This window comes from Pristiophorus japonicus, chromosome 5 (assembly GCF_044704955.1).
Source record: "Pristiophorus japonicus isolate sPriJap1 chromosome 5, sPriJap1.hap1, whole genome shotgun sequence".
NCBI lineage: Eukaryota > Metazoa > Chordata > Chondrichthyes > Pristiophoridae > Pristiophorus > Pristiophorus japonicus.
The window spans coordinates 135,342,123-135,363,017 of NC_091981.1; positions in this window are offsets into that span (position 1 = coordinate 135,342,123).

Consider the following 20,895-nt stretch of genomic DNA (forward strand, 5'->3'; position numbering starts at 1 on the left):
AGGTGACCGAACACTGGAACCAAGTAGAGGAAAGCCCAGTCACTGTGGGTTGTCCGGACAGGCCTGAGGCACCGCAAACAGCAGACACTCAAGCCAGCGCCCAACAACCGGAGTCCCAACTCTACAAGGGAGCAGAAAACCACCAGAGAGACTTAACCTGTGATCCCAATAAGACTTTGGAGGGGAGGTGATGTCATGTATTCAACTGTCATTGTAACCCATGTATAAACTGACCTAAGTTGTACACCGTGAGAACATTGGCCACTAGGTGGTGAACTTGTGGGAGACATTCCTAACCTGGACTTTCAGGTATAAAAGGGGAAGCTCCACCCACCTTCATCACTTCAGTGCTGCCTAATAAAGGTTACTGGTCACAGAGTGACCTTCTCAAGTATGGGCCTCGTATGCATTTATACTGTATAGTAAGGACATATTAGGTAGCTATTGGTCTCAATAGCCCCTGTTTAACCAGCGAACCCAAGGCTGTTTTCATGTCTGCCTCTGCCTCACTGGGGAAGTTGTACTGTTTCTGTAGTCAGGTTATGGGGTCCCCATCTATGCTAACCTCGACCCCGTTTATCCTCCAACAGTCGTGTTTGTGAGTGACAAAAGCTGCAAGGCTTTTCCTGACATACTCTTGATTTTCTACAGGGATGTTACTGACCAGTGATTCAAGGTTGTAACCCTCCTTTGGTTTCATGGTGCACACCGTCCCTTTTCCCTGTTTTCCCGGGATAACCATCACCTCACTCTCCTGTCCCGTACAGACTGACCCCCAAAGACAATGGTTTCTTAAATCCACTAGGATCCCGTGGCCTAGCATAAAGTCAGCCCCCAGGATCCCTCTCCCTTCCTGCTCCTACTTCATCAGGATGCAAGTCCACTTAGTGTGGAGTGTACCTAAATGAATGGAGAGCGGAACGGAGAATGAGCCAATCTGTTCGGTGCCTGTGAAGCCCACCAAGCTGTAGGGGACCCCGTTAGACAGAGGTGAGGCGGCGGGGTTAGCTGCATAGACAAGGGTGTTTGAGGCACCGGTGTCCAGCAGGTAAGTCCCTTTCACCTTTTCCACTTCCATCTGTACGGTCAGTCTTCCCCACACATCATATTCGAGGGCACACTGGTGGACAGGCTGTGCCTGACCTAGTCACGGTTTTGGTTGGGAGGGGGCAGATGGGATTTTGGTACCATTGGCAGTGGCTACCTTTCCAGGGCCATCTAACATGGCTTGGAGCGCAGTTAAAAAGGTATCAAACGAGTGGGGAGGGACTGGCTTATCTGTCTTGGTCTTTTAGGCAGGGGCTGCAGAATTCTTTCCTGCATGATTCTTCCATGGATTTTTATAATCCCTTCTCCAGTGCCCACTCTTTCCGCACCCAAAGCAGGTACGTTTTTTATTGGAGGCATTGCCCCCCTCGTGGCGCCATTCCCTCTTATCTTGGCTAGGTCGGATTTCGGGAACCCTTCCCCTTTGTGAGTGCTCTTGTGTCCCTCTGCCGTTTCTGTAAGCTAGGGTCAGTTGCCTAAGCACTCCCTGTTCTGTGGCTTGGGGATCTCTGGGTCGAACCAGGCCTCAGCCTTCGTTCTTATTCTGGGTAAACTGTTAACTACTAGGCTTCGGAGCCAGTGTGCTAATTCGTCCGGGTTTAAGTGATCTCTGTCTATGTCCCCACTACAGGCGCTTTTGTCCACCGGCCACAGTCGGGGTTTCTCCTGTGAGCTGCACCGTTTTCTCTATTCTAGAGAAGGGACTCACTTCATTGCAGCCCATAGCTTCTAAAATGTCTTTCTGGACGTCAGCAAGTGTTTTCTGTCCTCTTTTGCTCTCAGTACAGAGGGACTGGTACAGTTTGCTGTCTAGAAATAGGAGAAGCATCTTTGCCATTTCTGCATCATCACACCCATTAATATCCCCTGCCTGTTCCACTTCCACAAAGTGAACTGAGGGGTCTCCCTTTGGAGTTAGCTTTCCCAGGTGGCTTATCATAGCCCTGAGCTGTTGGGGAGTGTGGGGGACCACAAACTGACTTTCCAGGGGCCCTGGACCCCCGTTAAGGGTGGGCGGGCCAAACTTCTGTTGCTGGACCGGGCACATTGGCCCTGGTTCTGGCTCTCCCTGTTCTGGCTCGCCTCCCTCTCTTTCCTGTGGCCAAGCCGAGCTGAAACTCAGTCCACAGGTGACGGTTCACTATCCCTGTCCGCCCCGCTACTGATTTGCCCTTCCTGTTGCTGCACCGGTGTAGTCACCGGTGCCACAGGCGTGGCCGGGTAGTTTCTTCCTTCTCTTCCAGGTTTACCTGGGGCATACCCGGGCTCATTAGGCATATCATGCCTTTTGCCTTGGACACAGCAAGGTTTAAACTTTTAATTTGTTGCTGGCTGGGACCGTGGTCTCCCAATTCAAACCCATTAGTGCTAGCTACTTTATACACTGCTTGTACATCTTATAATCTTTCCTGGAGCTCTTTTACTTGTAGGTTGAGGCGAGTGCTTTCCTCCCTCAGTGACTTTTCATTACTTTTGGCCTCGGTAAACTGACATGGAAAATAGTTCTGACTGTTTTTAAACATTTCCATTATTTGGGACCTTTCCTGTTTTAGCTTCCGGAGTTCTCCCGATAATCTTTCTTATGACATAACCCTTTCCTGGTAGTCCTCTGCGCATTCCCATAACTCTGCCTGTAATGTTTCATTCATTCTATCTTGGAGTTGGACCTGTCACTGTAGACAGATCAACCAGATTGCCTTCTCTACTGCTTCTTTGTGATCTTTGCTTGCTGTCCACTGGGCTGCAGCGTCAGCTGGATGCTCAGCGCGCAATAGACTAAGCACCCATTCTTTAGTGACATTCACTTTCTTATACACATGGGAGGAAATTCTCTCTTCCATTTTGGTACGTTGCCCCAAACCAGCATTCTCCACATCACACCCCTTGTACCAGAGTCATGCCATGGTCGCCATTTTGTAAGGGGGGATGTGGTCTCTATGAGGGGGTCAGGTACCCTTCTGACCAACTTGAGCAGTTCGAATCGCTCCCACTCCCTTAGGTTCTGTACTCTGGATTTATTTGGGGGGTTTGACAAAAATGCAAAGGACACTGGTTTGATGCAAAGAACTTTGGTGTTATTACAGTCAAAGTAATACAGGCTTATTACTCGAGTAAAAAAATACAAGGCCAAACTTACAATCACTCTAATAAAGGACAGTACAAGGAAAGGTACAAGGTCAAACTTATAATCACTTTAATAAAGTACCATACACTACACATTCAAAGGGGGTTGTAGTAAAATTATACCTCCCACCTCCCGATATCTAATTCTAGCTAGGTTAGACTCCAGGGCAGGCAGGGACTTATGCTTACCAATCCTTTTGATAGTTAATTGTAGATGGTGATGTTCTTCCTTCCTTCAGGATTTCAAGACTTCGAGGCTGGAGAAGTTAGTTTACAACTGTCACATTGGTTTCTCTCCTTGTCTTGCTGAGGTAGTAGCAACCACCTCTCTCCCCAACTTCTGTTGAAAACAGTGGCCAGTTATACGATTTCAGTGGTTCTAATCTTGCCGCCCAATCTGTTCACAATCCTTTGTATAATTTTGGCGGGCTTGGTTCTTCTTTGTAATATTTTGTCGGGCTCGTTAAAGTTGATATGTCTTGGGTGGGTTGATGTTTGAAAACTGTTTCCTGATGGAAAAATTAGTTTTGTAATTGCAATGTCCTTTTGTGCTTAGTCTTTTGCATACAGGATGGATTGGGCCTCTTTGTGATGTATATGCTGAAATGGTTTGTCCAGACCCATGCTGATGGGGAGGCACCTCTGGGTGATTTTGTGATGGTAATGTCTCTTGTGGAGAAGGATTTTCAAATATTCATTCTTCCAGACAGGTTAACTCAGTCCTCACACCCAGACAGCTCCAATAATCAAGTGGGCTTCTTTTGTTCCCTAGGTCCGCCCACAGGCTTGAATTTGTATTGTAAAAGTTCATAATTCTATTAAAGTTTGTAGTTTCTTCCATAAGCACTTTAGAGTTCCAAACTTTTCAGTAGATAGTACCAAATTAAATTTCCTTTCGAATGAACCCAAACATAGGGGGGATTCTTGTGAATTTTGCATTCCTTCAGAGTGAAGAAGTTTCTCCTCATCTCGGTCCTAAATGGCTTACCCCTTATTCTTAGACTGTGACCGCTGGTTCTGGAACTCCCCAGCAAAGGGAACATTCTTCCTGCCTGTAACCTGTCCAATCCCATCAGAATTTTATAGGCTTCTATGAGATCTCCTCTCATTCTTCTAAACTCCAGTGGCTACAAGCCCAGTTTATCCAGTCACTCCTCATATGTCAGTCCTGCCATCTCAGGAATCAATCTGGTGAATCTTCGCTGTACTCCCTCTATGCCAAGAATGTCCTTCCTCAGAATAGGAGACCTGCAGTGAGACCTCATTGCTCCTATACTCAAATCCTCTAGCTATGAAGGCCAACATGCCAGTTGCCTTCTTCACCACCTGCTATGCCTGCATGCAAAACTTCAATGACTGATGTACCATGACACCCAGGTCTCATTGCACCTCCCCTTTGTCACCATTCAGATAATATTCTGCCTTCCTGTTTTTGCCAACAAACTGGATAACCTCACATTTATCCACATTATACAGCATCTGCCATGCATTTGCCCACTCACCTAACCTGTCCAAGTCACCCTGCAGCCTCTTAGCATCCTCCTCACGGCACACACCACCACCCAGCTCAGTGTTATCTGCAAACTTGGAGACATTACATTGAATTCCTTCATCTAAATCATTGCTGTATATTGTAAATAGCTGGAGTCCCAGTACTGAACCCTGTGGCACCCCACTGGTCACTGTCTGCCATTCTGAAAAGGACCCGTTTATTCCGACTCTCTACTTCCTGTCTGCCAACCAGTTCTCTATCCATGTCAATACATTACCCTCAATACCATGTGCTTTAATGTTGCACACTAATCTCTTGTGTGGGACCGTATCAAAAGCTTTTTGAAAGTCCAAATACACCACATCCACTGATTCTCCCTTGTCCACTCTTCTAGTTACATCCTCAAAGAATTCCAGAAGATTTGTCAAGCATGATTTCCCTTCCATAAATCCATGCTGACTTGGACCGATCCTGTCACTGCTTTCCAAATGCGCTGCTATTTCATCTTTAATAATTGATTCCAACATTTTCCCCACCACTGATGTCAAGATAACTGGTCGATAATTCCCTGTTTTCTCTATCCCTCCTTTTTTAAAAAGTAGTGATACATTAGCTACCCTCAAATCCAAAGGAACTGATCCAGAGTCAATAGAATTTTCAAAAATGATCACCAATGCATCCACTATTTCTAGGGCCACTTCCTTAAGTACTCTGGTATGCAGACTATCAGGCCCTTGGGATTTATAGGCCTTCAATCCCATCAATTTCCCTAACACAATTTCCTGACTAATAAGGATTTCCTTCAGTTCCTCCTTTTCGCTAGATCCTCGAACCCCTAGTATTTCCTGAAAGTTATTTGTGACTTCCTTAGTGAAGACAGATCAAAAGTATTTGTTCAGTTGGTCTGCCATTTCTTTGTTCCCCATTATAAATTTACCTGATTCTGACTGCAAAGTACCTACATTGGTCTTCACTAATCTTTTTCTCTTCACATAGCTATAGAAGCTTTTGCAGTCAATTTTTATGTTCCCTGCAAGCTTCCTCTCATATTTTATTTTCCCCCTCCGAATTAGACCCTTTGTTCTCTTCTGCTGAATTCTAAATTTCTCCCAGTCCTCAGGTTTGCTGCTTTTTCTGGCCAATTTATATGACTCTTTCTTGGATTTAACACTATTCCTAATTTCCCTTGTTAGCCACGGTTGAGCTACCTTCCCCTATTTTTAAACTCCAGAGAGGGATGTAAAATCATTGAATTTCATCCATGTAATCTGTAAATGTCTGCCATTGCCTGTCCACTGTCAACCCTTTAAGTTTCATTTGCCAGTCTATCCTAGCCAATTCACATCTCATATCATCCAAGTTACCTTTCCTTATGTTCAGGACCTTAGTCTCTGAATTAACACTGTCACTCTCCATCTTAATAAAGAATTCTACCATATTATGGTCACTCTTCCCTAGGAGGCCTCGCACAACAAGATTGCTAATTAGTCCTCTCTCAGTACACAACACCCAGTCTAGAATGGCCAGCTCTCTAATTGGTTCCTCGACATATTGGTCTAGAAAGCCATCCCTAATACACTCCAAGAAATCCTCCTCCACCGTATTGCTACCAGCTTGGTTAGCTCAATCTATATGTAGAGTAAAGTCACCCATGATAACTGCTGTACCTTTATTGCATGCATCCCTAATTTCTTATTTGAAGCCATCCCCAACCTCACTACTACTTTTTGGTGGTCTGTACACAACTTCCACTTGTTTTCTGCCCTTTGGTATTCCACAGCTCTACCCATACAGATTCCACATCATCCAAGCTAATGTCCTTAATACTGCATTAATTTCCTCTTTAACCAGCAGCGCTACTCCACCTCCTTTTCCTTTCTGTCTGTCTGAATGTTGAATACCCCTGAATGTTGAGTTCCCAGCCTTGGTCACCCTGGAGCCATGTCTCCGTAATCCCAATTATATCATAATCGTTAATAGCTGCCTGTGCAGTTAATTCATCTACCTTATTACGAATACTCCTCGCATTGAGGTACAGAGCCTTCAGGCTTGTCTTTTTAACACTCTTTATCCCTTTAGAATTTTGCTGTAATGTGGCCCTTTTTGATTTTTGCCTTGGGTTTCTCTGCCCTCCACTTTTACTATTCTCCTTTCTATCTTTTGCTTCTGCCCCCATTTTCTTTCCTTCTGTCTCCCCTGCCATATTAGTTTAACCCCTCCCCAACAGCACTAGCAAACAGTCCCCCAGTCCTGCCCAGGTGCAGACCGTCCGGTTTGTACTGGTCCCACCTCCCCCAGAACCGGTTCCAAAGTCCCAGGAATTTGAATCCCTCCCTCTTGCAGCACTCCTCAAGCCAAGTATTCATCTTAGCTATCCTACTATTTCTACTCTGACTAGCACGCGTGGCACTGTTAGCAATCCTGAGTTTACTACCTTTGAGGTCCTACTTTTTAATTTAACTCCTAGCTCTTTAAATTAAGCTTGTATGATCTCATTCTGCTTTTTACCTATATCATTGGTACCTATATGCACCACGACAACTGGCTCCCCCTCCAAAATGCCCTGCAGCCGCTCCGAGACATCCTTGACCCTTGCACCAGGGAGGCAGCATACCATCCTGCAGTCTCGGTTGCGACCGCAGAAATGCCTATCTATCCCCCTTACAATAGAATCCCCTACCACTATAGCTCTCCCACTCTTTTTCCTGCCCTCCTGTGCAGCAGACCCAGCCACGGTGCCATGAACTTGGTTGCTGCTGCCTTCCCCTGGTGGGCTATCTCCCCCAACAATATTCAAAGCGGTATATCTGTTTTGGAGGGAGATGACCGCAGGGAACTCCTGCACTGCCATCCTACTTCTGCTCTGCCTGATGGTCACCCATCCCCTATCTGCCTTTGTAACCTTTAGCTGTGGTGTGACCAACTCACTGAACGTGCTAACCATAATATCCTCAGCATCGCGCATGCTCCAGTGTGAATCCATCCACAGCTCCAGTGCCATCATGCGGTCTAACAGGAGCTGCAGCTGGATACACTTCCTGCACACATAGACAGAGTGGAGCCATACTGCGGATTCAAGTTAACATCTTGACCTGGACCTCTGAAGAACTTTGGCAGGTTTCCAGCCTCCATCAGGACGAGCCTAAGCTGCTGTTCCCACCTATCTTATTCTGCTGAATGCCCAGGAATCAGTCATAATGGCACACACACCCACTGACCCTGGATACTCCAACAGAGTCATGTTGTAAGTTCCTGGGAAGTCCATCCTGATACATACACCAGGATCAAAGGTTGCGGATTTGTGGGCCCTGAGGTTTTGTTGCCCGGAGTCATGACTCTATAGAACAGACCAATACTGCGTTAATCAACTGCTTCAAAATGTAGCTCAATAATATTTAGTTAAAACCTGGTTGAATAATATAAAACTCAAATGACCAAATACTTCATGGCACATGATGGTATCTGTGCTGTTGGCACAGCAGGGTATGGTGGGTCAATGTTGTCTGTGGAGAGCAATAAGGCATGGTTATGGAGATTGATAAGTATTCATCCCTACCTAACAGCATTATGGGTGCATCTTCACTACACGGGCAGCAGCAGTTGATAAGTAAACCCATCACCACCTTCTCTTGGGCAACTTGGAATGGGCAATAAATGCCATCCTTGCCAGCGATCCCACATCCTGAGATTGAGTTTTTAAAAATTTGAAATTATGCTTAATAGCTCTTCACTATCTGGGAATATTTATACAGAGCTTTCCTGGCTGTTGAACTTTCCGACGCTGATGTCAAAGATCCTGCCAAAAAATGACAAATGCTTGCAGAGCATCAGAACCATATAAAGGCACTGCAAATTCTCTCCGAAAATGCGTTCCAGATGGCAAGGTTAGCAGCAAGGTTCTATGCCATTTTGTCTAAAATGCAGGACATCATGGAGCAAGTGGTAGAGACTTAAGGGGAAAAATTCTCCGACTTACCACCACGAGTTACCACCGGTTTCCTGAAAAAAAAATGGCAGTCGCTGCTCTAACGGCCTTCTTTGGCATGGGTCTTGGTGGCTGCCATTTTGGTGTGGGTCGTAGCATTGCTAACAGCAGTGCTAGCCCTGGGCATGCAACCATGAAGAGCGTGACGCCAAGTTCGAAAGCTTTCGAACTTGAACTTTAGTGCTGAGTTTAGCGCTGGATCCTAAGCTCGTTCTGAAAAGCGAGTGTGCAGCAGACTGACAGAGACACTGTCAGCACTTCTTGAATAGACTCACACAGCTTTTAGGTAGGTTTGCATTTTAGCTTTTGGAAAAGAGTTATTATACTTTATTGAAGTGGTGGCTTGCTGCAATACATGTTAAAAGTTTTTAAAGTGTGCATAGTGGTGCTGGATGTTTGCAAGGCCTGGGATGGTAAAGGAATGCCTCTGGGAAGACATAAAATTCTGGAAATAGTCATCAGCTCAAACTGCATCTGTGGAGAGAGAAATATCGTTAATGTCTCAGATCGAGATGTAGCCTGGCCTGCTGAGTATTTCCAGCATTTTCTGCTTTTATTTCCGATTTCCAGCATCCGCTCATAGAAGGTGCAAGAAGAGGCAGAAGAGGAAGACTTAGAAGAGGAAAAAAAAGACTAGGAAATGGAAGAGGAAGAAGTGGAAGATGAAGAAATGGAAGAGGAGGAAGGAGAAGGAAGGATAAAACCCAGACAGCCTCTTTCTGGCCAGAATATCCAGAATGGAATCATCCGCCTGTGGTACCAGAGACTCCCAACCCCAATTCCCCTTTCAACATTTGTCCCACACCTTCCCTTCCCTCTGTTACTGACCATCACAGTGTCCTCTTGGCCACAATACTGAAATAAAAGCCACCACAAAGTAAACTTTCCAATTTAACTTTATATATCCAAACATCCAATGTGACATCAAGAAATCAACTCATCACTCTCATTCATTTCCTTCTTTCTGGAGCCTCCTGCACCCTGTGGGTAGAGGACCTCCCTTGCAGTGTTGACCCCCTGCACAAAGTTGGAGTGCTGCGTGCGAGACACTAGGTGCCCCTTCCCTAGCTTATTGAGCCATGTGTGTTAGTGCTGAAGCACTTTTAACATTTTCTTAGGTGCTGAAGGCAATTCAGCTTTAAAAGCTGAAGACTTCCATTTGGGAACTCTTTTTAATGTAAGTTTTTTCAGAAAGCCGTTGAGCGCGAAGGGCCAAAAGAAATCCTATTTTTAAATGATTTTTTTTTCATTTTAGGAGGCAGTTCCTCTTTAAGGAACTGCACTGCTTTCTAAAATGACAGCCTAGCTTTAAGAGAAGACTATTCTTGCTGCAATTCCGCTACGGCCAAGCTATGTTGGGCCTCCTGTTGTGACGACTGCCAGGAGAGCCGCCTTGCACAGTGAGTTTAGCGTTGTGCTAATGTTAATTAGCAACCAGCACCAATATCCCGGTGATGCCAGCGCCATTAATTTTGGCGGCCATTAATTTCAGCCTGCGGTGGCATCAGCAGGTTTTTAGCCCGTAGTTATTGAAGGTCTCAGTCTAAGCTAAGGCCTTCAAGTGAGATGCTTCATTCCAATCTTCAAGGTGCTTCTGCCTCTTTAAGGTCCATTGTCAGATGTTCTTGTGCTCCAGCAGCGTCCCGACTGCAGCAGGATCGGGATTCTGTTCTGGCAGTAGGCTTCCACTTGAAAGTGGGAATCATGCCAGGTGCCTGCTGTATATCTCCAATGAGCCCTGACCAAATAAAATGAGTCAGAACTGAGGGTACTCAGAATAAGTTGAAGCACCGCCCCATTCAAACTCTACTCCAAAGAGGAGTATCCTCCTCTGGTCCCCTCAACTGCTTGAATGTCAGTTCTTCATTTTATGCCTTTTACACAAATTGATTCCTTACTTCTTATCAAGCCCTTAATCATCAAACTGTTAACACTGGTTTGTATTAACTTATGCAACAAATGTTCTGTATAAGAGCAATTTCATGAGCATACATTATTGTTAATGCACACAATATCACACCTGAAAGCACAGCTAACATGTAGAGTGGTTCGAATAGAGCAATTTTCCCCTTTGTGCTGCATGCAAACTGCAGCATATTTATGGTAATACTGTTCAGTCAATGCTGCCCCCAGTAGCAGTGTTTGACGTTTGAGCAATCCAGGTTACTTGGAGTCACTATAGGCATATTGTTAATCTGCTTCTCATTCACGTGAGTTGAAAGATGTATGTATCAGGGTCCAGGAACTGCTTTGTTAGGAGCTGTACACAGATGGGCCACATCCCAAAGATATAGAGGAGGTGAGGCACTACATTCTTCTTTATTGCATAAGCTCTCTCCACTTCCTCATGTCTGTCTCTAACTTATCAATACTTTAAATTTTCTAGTGTTTCATTCATAAATTCTGAAGTGTCAAATAATTATTTCACCTCAGAATTTTGATTAATCAATCAAAGACCTTCCTTGAAGAAAAATATGCTCATTGATAAACATCTGTACACAGGATTTCATTGGATAACAGATTTTTATTGTGTATAGATCAACTGGCCTTCCTGTCTTAATCCCTTTTGAGTTTTCAGGACCTTGTAAATAGGCAGTGACAGTGCTGTGCCAGTCCGATATGATAGGATTCATTCCAGGGTTTAGAACTCATGGAGTAGATTTTTCTGACAATAATATTTGGCAAGATTCTGATTTTGCCATCAGGTTTACCTGCAGCTGTCATCTAGGTCTGGGCTAAAATGGGCCCCGTTGGTGCAAGGTGCAGTACTTTCAATAAGCGTTTTAGCAGATTCCAATTTTTCTCGTTTCAACAATTTTGTTCCCACTCAGGCACCTGGATAGTTTGTGTGAGGCTAGGTGCTTCAGCCTTAGAAACATAGAGACATAGAAAGTAGGTGCAGGAGTAGGTCATTCAGCCCTTCGAGCCTGCACCACCATTCAATAAGATCATGGCTGATCATGCAACTTGAGTACCCCATTCCTGCTTTCTGTCCATATCCCTTGATCCCTTTAGCCGTAAGGGATCTAACTTCCTTTTGAATATATCTAACGAACTGGCCTCAACAACTTTCTGTGGTAGGGAATTCCACCTTAACTTTCAGCCTTAATTTACTAAACTTGTCTACATCACACAAATAATGATTTGGGGTTCTTTGTTTTACTGCCTCCTAACATGGCTTACGGTCTTCTTATTGGACATCCATTTGATTTAATTTAATAAATGGTGGATGAAGCACAGTACTGTGCAAATTATGCACTCTCTTGTGGGGTGTTTTTTGTAGCTTGGCATAGGCAGTGCCTCAGAATCGAGGAAGACTTGCATCCACTCCTGAAGTGAGTTTTTTGATGACTGAACAATCCAATATGAGAGCCACAGTCTCTGTCACAGGTAGTTGTTGAGGTGGGACTGGTTTGCCGCACGCTCTTTCCGCTGCCTGTGCTTGATTTCTGCATGCTCTCGGTGTTGAGACTCGAGGTGCTCAGCGCCCTCTCGGATGCACTTCCTCCACTTCGGGCGGTCTTGGGCCAGGGACTCCCAGGTGCTAGTGGGGATGTCACACTTTATCAGGGAGGCTTTGAGGGTGTCCTTGTAGCGTTTCCACTGCCCACCTTTGGCTCATTTGCTGTGAAGAAGCTCCAAGTAGAGCACTTGCTTTGGGAGTCTCATGTCTGGCATGGGAACTATGTGGCCTGCCCAGCGAAGCTGATCGAGTGTGGTCAGTGCTTCAATGCTGGGGATGTTAGCTTGGATGAGGACGCTGATGTTGGTACGCCTATCCTCCCAGAGGATTTGTAGGATCTTGCGGAGACGTCGTTGGTGATATTTTTCCAGCAACTTGAGGTGTCTGCTGTACATGGTCCATGTCTCTGAGCCATACAGAAGGCCCTGTAGACCATGAGCTTGGAGGCAGTTCTTCCTCAGGCGGCCGAAGGCTGCACTGGCGCACTGGAGGCGGTGTTGAATCTCGTCGTCGATGCCGGCTCTTGTTGATAGGAGGCTCCCGAGATATGGGAAGTGGTCCACGGTGTCCAGGGCCGCGCCATAGATCTTGATGACTGAGGGGGGGGCAGTGCTGTGCGGTGAGGACAGGTTGGTGGAGGACCTTTGCCTTACGGATGTTTAGCGTAAGGCCCATGCTTTCGTACGCCTCAGTAAATACGTCGGCTATGTCATGGAGTTCAGTCTCTATACATGCGCAGACACAGGTGTCGTCCGCATATTGTAGCTCGACAACAGAGGTTGGGGTGGTCTTGGACCAGGCCTGAAGATGGCGCAGGTTGAACAGGTTTTCACTGGTTCTGTAGTTTAGTTCCACTCCAGCGGGGAGTTTGTTGACTGTGAGGTGGAGCATGGCAGCGAGAAAGATTGAGAAGAGGGTTGGGGCGATGACGCAGCCCTATTTGACCCCAGTCCGGACGTGGATTGGGTCTGTGATGGATCCCTTGGTAAGGATAACAGCCATAATATTGTCGTGGAGCAGGCGGAGGATAGTGACGAACATTTGGGGGCATTCAAAACGGAGGAGGATGCTCCATAGACCCTCGCAGTTGACCGTGTCACAGGCCTTTGTAAGGTCGAAGAAAGCTGTGTATAAGGGCTGGCTCTGTTGTCTGCATTTTTACTGTAGCTATCACGCTGCAAAAAAAAATCACGTCCGTTGTGCCCCGGAGGGGATGAAATCCGCACTGTGACTCCGGGAGGAGCTCCTCAACCACGGGAAGAAGACGGTTGAGGAGGACTCTAGTGGCGACTTTCCCAGTGGCTGATAGCAGGGAGATTCCTTTGTAGTTGCCGCAGTCGGACTTGTCCCCTTTTTTAAAGATGGTCACGATTATTGCATCTCTGAGATCCCCCGGCATGCTCTCCTCCCTCCAGATGAGAGAGATGACGTCATGTATTCACACCAACAGTGCCTCTCCGCCATACTTCAATGCCTCAGCAGGGATTCCGTCCACACCCGTAGCCTTGTTGTTTTTAAGCTGTTTTCTGGCTTTTTGTATCTCGTGCAGTATTGGGGTCTCACTGAGGTGGTGGTGGGTAGCATGCTGCGGAATGGAGTCGAGAACACTCGAGTCAAAGGCAGAGTCTCGATTGAATAGATCTTCGAAGTGCTCCTTCCAGCGGGCCCTGACTGCCTCGGTGTCCTTGATGAGTGTTTCCCTGTTCTTGGCCAGCAATGAGATGGGGCCTTGGGTGTTTGGCTGTAGATGACCTTGACTACGAATGAAGAATCCTCGCACATCATGACTGTTGGCCAGCTGCTGTAAATCCTGTGCTTTCTCCATCAACCACCTGTTCTTTAGGTCCCAGGTTTTTGTTGGACTTCAGCCTTGAGCCGTCTGTCATGCTGCTTTGCTGTTCCCGCATTGGATTATTGTTCAAGGCTCAGAAATGCCCTGTGCTTGTGATCTATTAGCTCTTGGATCTCCTGATCAGTCTCATCAAACCAGTCCTAGTGTTTTCTGGTTGAGTAACCGAGCGTCACTTTGCAGGCACTGGTTTTGGAGGCCTGGAGAGCAGACCAAGCGCTGTGGGCATTCTGCATCTCGGGGTCATCCAGGCACACCAGGTTAGCTGTGAGGTGCTCTCTCTACTAGGTCGTTAAGTGCTCCGGCAATGACTTTTTTGCCGCCCTGCTTCTGCTGCCCCCTTTGCTTTGGGACTATGTTGATGTCAATGATGGATCGGATTAGATGGTGGTCCGTCCAGCAGTCGTTGGCTCCTGTCATGGCGCAGGTGATGCGCACATCTTTGTGAACCCTGGCTCGTACGATGACATAGTCGAGCAGGTGCCAGTGCTTGGAGCGCGGGTGTTGTCACGAAGCCTTGTATTTGTACCTCTGGAACAAGGTGTTGGTGAAGACAAGTTTGTGATCTAGACATTTTGTCAGGAGTAGGTTACCATTGGATTTGGCTGTCCCTACCACCTCTCTGCCAATCACGCCCCCCACCCCCCTGAGGTCTGTGTCCTTGCTAACCCTGGCGTTGAAGTCACTGAGAAGGATCAGTTTGTCGCCCGCGGGGACACAGGACAGGGATTTTTCGAGGTTGGTGTAAAAACCCACTTTGGCCTCAACAGTTGCATCGAGTGTCGGGGCTAACACAGTGATGACTGTGGCACACTGGTTCTGGGATAGAAACATAGAAACTTAGAAAATAGGTGCAGGAGCAGGCCATTCGGCCCTTCGAGCCTGCACCGCCATTCAATAAGATCATGGCTGATCATTCCCTCAGTACCCCTTTCCTGCTTTCTCTCCATACCCCTTGATCCTCTTAGCCATAAGGGCCATATCTAACTCCCTCTTGAATATATCCAATGAACTGGCATCAACAACTCTCTGCGGCAGGAAATTCCACAGGTTAACAACTCTCTGAGTGAGGAAGTTTCTCCTCATCTCCGTCCTAAATGGCCTACCCCTTATCCTAAGACTGTGTCCCCTGGTTCTGGACTTCCCCAACATCGCAACATTCTTCCCGCATTTAACCTGTCTAGTCCCGTCAGAATCTTATACGTTTCTATGAGATCCCCTCTCATCCTTCGAAACTCCAGTGAATAAAGGCCCAGTTGATCCAGTCTCTCCTCATATGACAGTCCAGCCATCCCTGGAATCAGTCTGGTGAACCTTCGCTGCACTCCCGATGTCATGTATTCAACCAGCATTGTAACCCATGTATAAACTGACCTAAGTTGTACACCGTGAGAACACTGACCACTAGGTGGGAGACACTCCTAACCTGGACCTTCAGGTATAAAAGGGGAAGCTCCACCCACCTTCATCACTTGAGTGCTAAGGAATAAAGGACAGGTCACAGACTGACCTTCTCTCAAGCATGGGCCTCGTGTGCATTTATACTGTGTAGTAAGGACATATCACCTTCAATAGCAAGAATGTCCTTCCTCAGATTAGGAGACCAAAACTGAACACAATATTCCAGGTGAGGCCTCACTAAGGCCCTGTACAACTGCAGTAAGACCCCCCTGCTCCTATACTCAAATCCCCTAACTATGAAGGCCAACATACCAATTGCCTTCTTCACCGCCTGCTGCGTGGTAGCACCCTTGGTGTTAGGTGGTCCGAAGCCTGGTTGGGGGCAGGCATTGGGAGGGTCACCGGGGTTCAGGTTGGGAGGGCAGGGGGGTCACAGCCCTGGAACTTGGCACATGCTGGAGGAGGAGAAGAGGCCATGTCGCCAGTGGGGAAGGAGAGCTCCAGTCGTCACTGAAGGAGGAGAGGAGGCCAGTCGCCGACGTGGGAGAAGGGGATCCGATTGTCGTTGAGGAGGAGGTCGTCTGTCGCCACGGGAGGTTCAGCCGTCATCGAGGAGGCTCGATAGCCAGGTCGAGGGCAATGCCTCTGGAGGTCGCCGGGGGACATCGGAGGTCGCTGGATGTCATCGGAGGTTGTTGGAGGTCGTCGGAGGTCGCTGGGGGTCGTCGTAGTACGTCGGAGGTCGCCGATGGTTGATGTGCATGTGTAGTGTGACAGAAAGAGGTAATTATAATTATAATGGGAATTTGTAATGTGCATTTTGTAATGTAACAGCTCCCCCTGTTGGATACCGTGAGTAAAACATCGACAGAAAATGAAGGGACCGAGTGTAATGTAGCTAAGTTTGCCGATGATACAAAGATGGGTGGAAAGCAAGTTGTGAGGAGGACACAAAAAATCTGCAAAGATATAGACAGGCTAAATGAGTGGGCAGATGGAGTATAATGTGGGAAAGTATGAGGTTAATCACTTTGGCAGAAAAAATAAAAAAACAAATTATTATTTAAATTGAGAAAAATTACAAAATGCTGCAGTACAGAGGGACCTGGGGGTCCTTGTGTATGAAACACAAAGTTATATGCAGGTACAGCAAGTAATTAGGAAGGCAAATGGAATGTTGGCCTTTATTGCAAGGGGGATTGAGTATAAAAACAGAGAAATCCTGCTATAACTGTACAGGGTATTGGTGAGGCCACACCTCGAGTACTGCGTACATAGAAACATAGAAACATAGAAAATAGGAGCAGTGGTAGGCTATTCATCCCTTCGCGTCTGCACCGCCATTCAATATGATTGTGGCTGATTCTCTATCTCAACACCATATTCTCACTTTTTCCACATAACCCTCGATGTCTTTTGTTTCTAGAAATCTATCTATCTTCCTCTCAAATATATTTAGTGACTTGGCCACCACAACCTTCTGTGGTAGAGAATTCCATAGATTCATCACCCTCTGAGTGAAAACATTTCTCCTCATCTTGGTCCTAAATTTCCTACCTTGTATCCTGAGACTGTGACCCCTTGTTCTAGACTTCCCAGCCAAGGGAAACATCCTCCCCGCATCCAGTCTATTCCAACCCAGTCAGAATTTTATACATTTCAATAAGATTCCCTCTCAATCTTCTAAACACTAGTGAATACAGGCCTAGTCGACCCAATCTCTCCTCATACGACAGTCCTGCCATCGCAGGAATCAGTCTGGTGAACCTTCGCTGCACTCCCTCGACGGCAAGTATATCCTTTCTTAGGTAAGGAGACCAAAACTGCACACAATACTCCAGGTGCGGTCTCACCAAGACCCTGTATAACTGTAGTAAGACATCCTTGCTCCTGTACTCTCATCCTCTTACAATGAAGGCCAACATACCATTTGCCTTCCTAACTGTTTGCTGTACCTGCATGTTTGCTTTCAATGACTAGTGTACAAGGACACCCAGGTCCCTCTGTACATCGACACTTCCCAAGCTTTCATCATTTAAATAATACTTTGTCCTTATGTTTTTCCTACCAAAGTGGATAACTTCACATTTATCCATGTTATACTGCATCTGCCATGTGTTTGCCCACTCACTCAACCTATCTAAATCGCCTTGCAGCTTCTTTGCATCCTTCTCACAACTCACAATCCCACCTAGGTTTGTGTCGTCAGCAAACTTGGAAATATTACATTTGGTTCCCTCATCCAAATCATTTATATATATTGTGAATAGCTGGGACCCAAGCACTGATCCCTGTGGTACCCCACTAGTCACTGCCCTCCACCCCAAAAATGACACATTCATTCCTTCTCTGTTTGTCAGTTAACTAATTTTCAATCCATGCCAATACATTACCTCCAATCCTATGTGCTTTAAGTTTGCACACGAACCTCTTATGTGGGACTTTATCAAAGGCCTTCTGAAAATCCAAATGCACTACATCCACTGGTTCTCCTTTATCTATTCTATCAGTTACATCCTCAAAAAGTTCCAGTAGGTTTGTCAAACATGATTTTCCTTTCATAAATCCATGTTGACTATGTTTAATAGCACTGATATTATCTAAGTATGCCGTTATCACATCCTTTATAATAGACTCTAGCATTTTCCCTACAACTTGTGTTAGACTAACCGGTCTGTAGTTCCCTGTTTTTTCTCTCCCTCATTTTTTAAATAGTGGGGTTACATTTGCCACCCTCCAATCTGCAGGAACTGTTCCATAATCTATAGAATTTTGGAAGATGACAATCAATGCATCTACTATTTCCATGGCTACCTCTTTTAGTACTCTGAGATGCAGATCATCAGGCCCTGGGGATTTATCGGCTTTCAGTCCCATTAGTTTCTCCAGCATTATTTTCTTACTGATAATAATTTTCTTTAATTCCTCTTGCTCACTAGACCCTTGGTTCCCTAGCATTTCTGGGACATTATTTGTGTCCTCTTCTGTGAAGACAGAACCAAAGTGTTTATTTAATTGTCCTGCCATTTCCTTGTTCCCCATTACAAATTCTCCCATTTCTGTCTGTAAAGGACCTACATTTGTCTTCACTAATCATTTTCTTTTTACGTACTTGTAGAAACTTTTGCAGTCGTTTTTTATGTTCCTTGCAAATTTATTCTCATACTTTATTTTCCCCCTCTTAATCAATCTCTTGGTCCTTTTTTGCTGAATTCTAAACTGTTCCCAATCCTCAGGCTTGCTACTTTTTCTGGCAACTTTGTATAACACCTCTTTGGATCGAATACTACCATTAATTTATTTTGTTTGCCATGGTTGGGCCACTTTTTCTTTTGTGTTTTTACGCCAGAAAGGAATATTGTTGCAATTCATGCATTCGTTCCTTAAATATTAGCCATTGCCTATCCACTGTCATGGCTTTTAATGAATCTTCCCAATCTATCATAGCCAATTAATTCCTCATACCTTCATAGTTTCCTATGTTTGATTTAGGACCCTAGTTTCGGATTGGACTACTTCACTTTCCATTTTAATAAAGAATTCAATCATGTTATGGTCACTCTTCCCTAAAGGACCCCGAACAACAAGACTATTAATTAACCCCTTCTCATTACACAATACCCAATCAAGGATAGCCTGTTCCCTAGTAGGCTCCTCAACATACTGGTCTAAAAAACCATCTCCAGGAATTCATCTGCCACAGTATTATTACTAATTTGGTTTGGCCAGCTAATATGTAGATTAACGTCACCTACGATTACTGAAGTACCCTTGCTCCATGCATCTTTAATTTCTTGACTGATGCCATCCCCTACACTACCACTACTGTTGGGAGGCCTATGGACAACTCCCACCAATGTTTTCTGCTCCTTGGTGTTCCTTAGCTCCACCCAGACTGATTCTACATCTTGATTTTCTGAGCCAATATCCTTTCTCACTATTGCTCTGATTTCATCCTTTACTAACAACGCCACACCACCCCCTCTTCCTTTTTGCCTGTCCTTCCTAAATATCGAATATCCTTGGATATGCAGTTCTCAGCCCTGGTCACCCTGCAACCATGTCTGCGTAATTGCAAATATATCGTATCCGTTTACATCTATTTGCGCTGTGAATTTGTCTACCTTATTAGAGATGCATTGTGCATTCAGATACAATGCTTTTAAATTTGTCCTTTTAACATTATCAGATATCTTAATATTATTTTGTACTATAGCCCTATTTGTCTTATTGCTATTTTTTCTTATCTGGACCCTATTTGTTAGTGCACTCTTGTGTTTGTATGCTCTGTCCCTTCCTGACATAATCTGGTTATCCTTACCACAACACTTTCCTGCATTGCTTTCTTTTCTCTTTAGCATTCTAGATTTCTCTCTACTGCAACCGTTCTCCTCCGCCCCCGCCCCCCTGCCTCCCCCCACCTGCTTATTTAATTTAAAGCCCTGTCTACCTCCCTAGTTATTCGGTCTGCTAGAACTCTGGTCCCAGCATAGTTCAGGTATAGTCTGTCCCCCCAGAACAGCTGTCTTTTCCGAGCAATGGTGCCAGTTCCCCATGAATCGAAATCCACTTCTCTCACACCAACCTCTGAGCCACGCAATCATCTCCCTGATTCTATTGACCCGAGGCCAATTTGCTCGTGGCTCAGGTAATAATGCAGAGATTATTACCTTTGTGGTTCTGCTTTTCAATTTAGTCCCTAGCTGTTCAAACTCTCTCAGCAGAACCTCTTTCTTAGTCCTACCTATGTCATTAGTACCTACCTGTAGCACGAAAACTGGATCCACCCCCTCCCACTCCAATTTCTTCTCCAGCCCGGAGGAGATGTCCTTTACCCTGGCACTGGGTAGGCAACGCAGCCTTCGGGATGCATGCTCTTGGCTGCAGAGAACCCTATACCCCCTAACTATACTGTCCCCTACTACAACCACCTGCCTCTTTACTCTCCCCACTTGAATGGCTTTCTGCACCATGGGGTGCCTTGGTCAGTCTGCTCATCCATCCCACAGTCTGCACACTTGTCCACATGGGTTGCAAGTACCTCAAATCTATTGGTCAAGTGCAGGGACTGAGGCTCCTGCAATACTACCTCCTGGATCCCCATACCTGCCTCACTCGCAGTCACACCCTCCTATCCCTGATCACATGTAAATTCTAAAGTATTTAATCTAGAGGGTGTGGCTGCCTCTTGGAGCAAAAGGTCCAGGTAACTTTCACCCTCCCTGAAGTCTCGGAGCCGAAGTTTGTCGCGCCGCAGACACTTATCGCAGATGTAGTTGCCCTGGACCAAAACGTCCAGAAGCTCCCACATATTGCAGGCAACACATCTCCTGTTTTCCCATTATTTTATTTTATTAATTTAGCGTTAATCAAGTATAGGTTTGGTCTCCTTATTTAAGGAGGGATATACTTGAATTGGAGGCAGTTCAGAGAAGGTTCACTCGGTTGATTACTGAGATGAAGGGGTTGACTTATGAAGAAAAGTTGAGCAGGTTGGGCCTGCACACATTGGAGTTCAGAAGAATGAGAGGTGA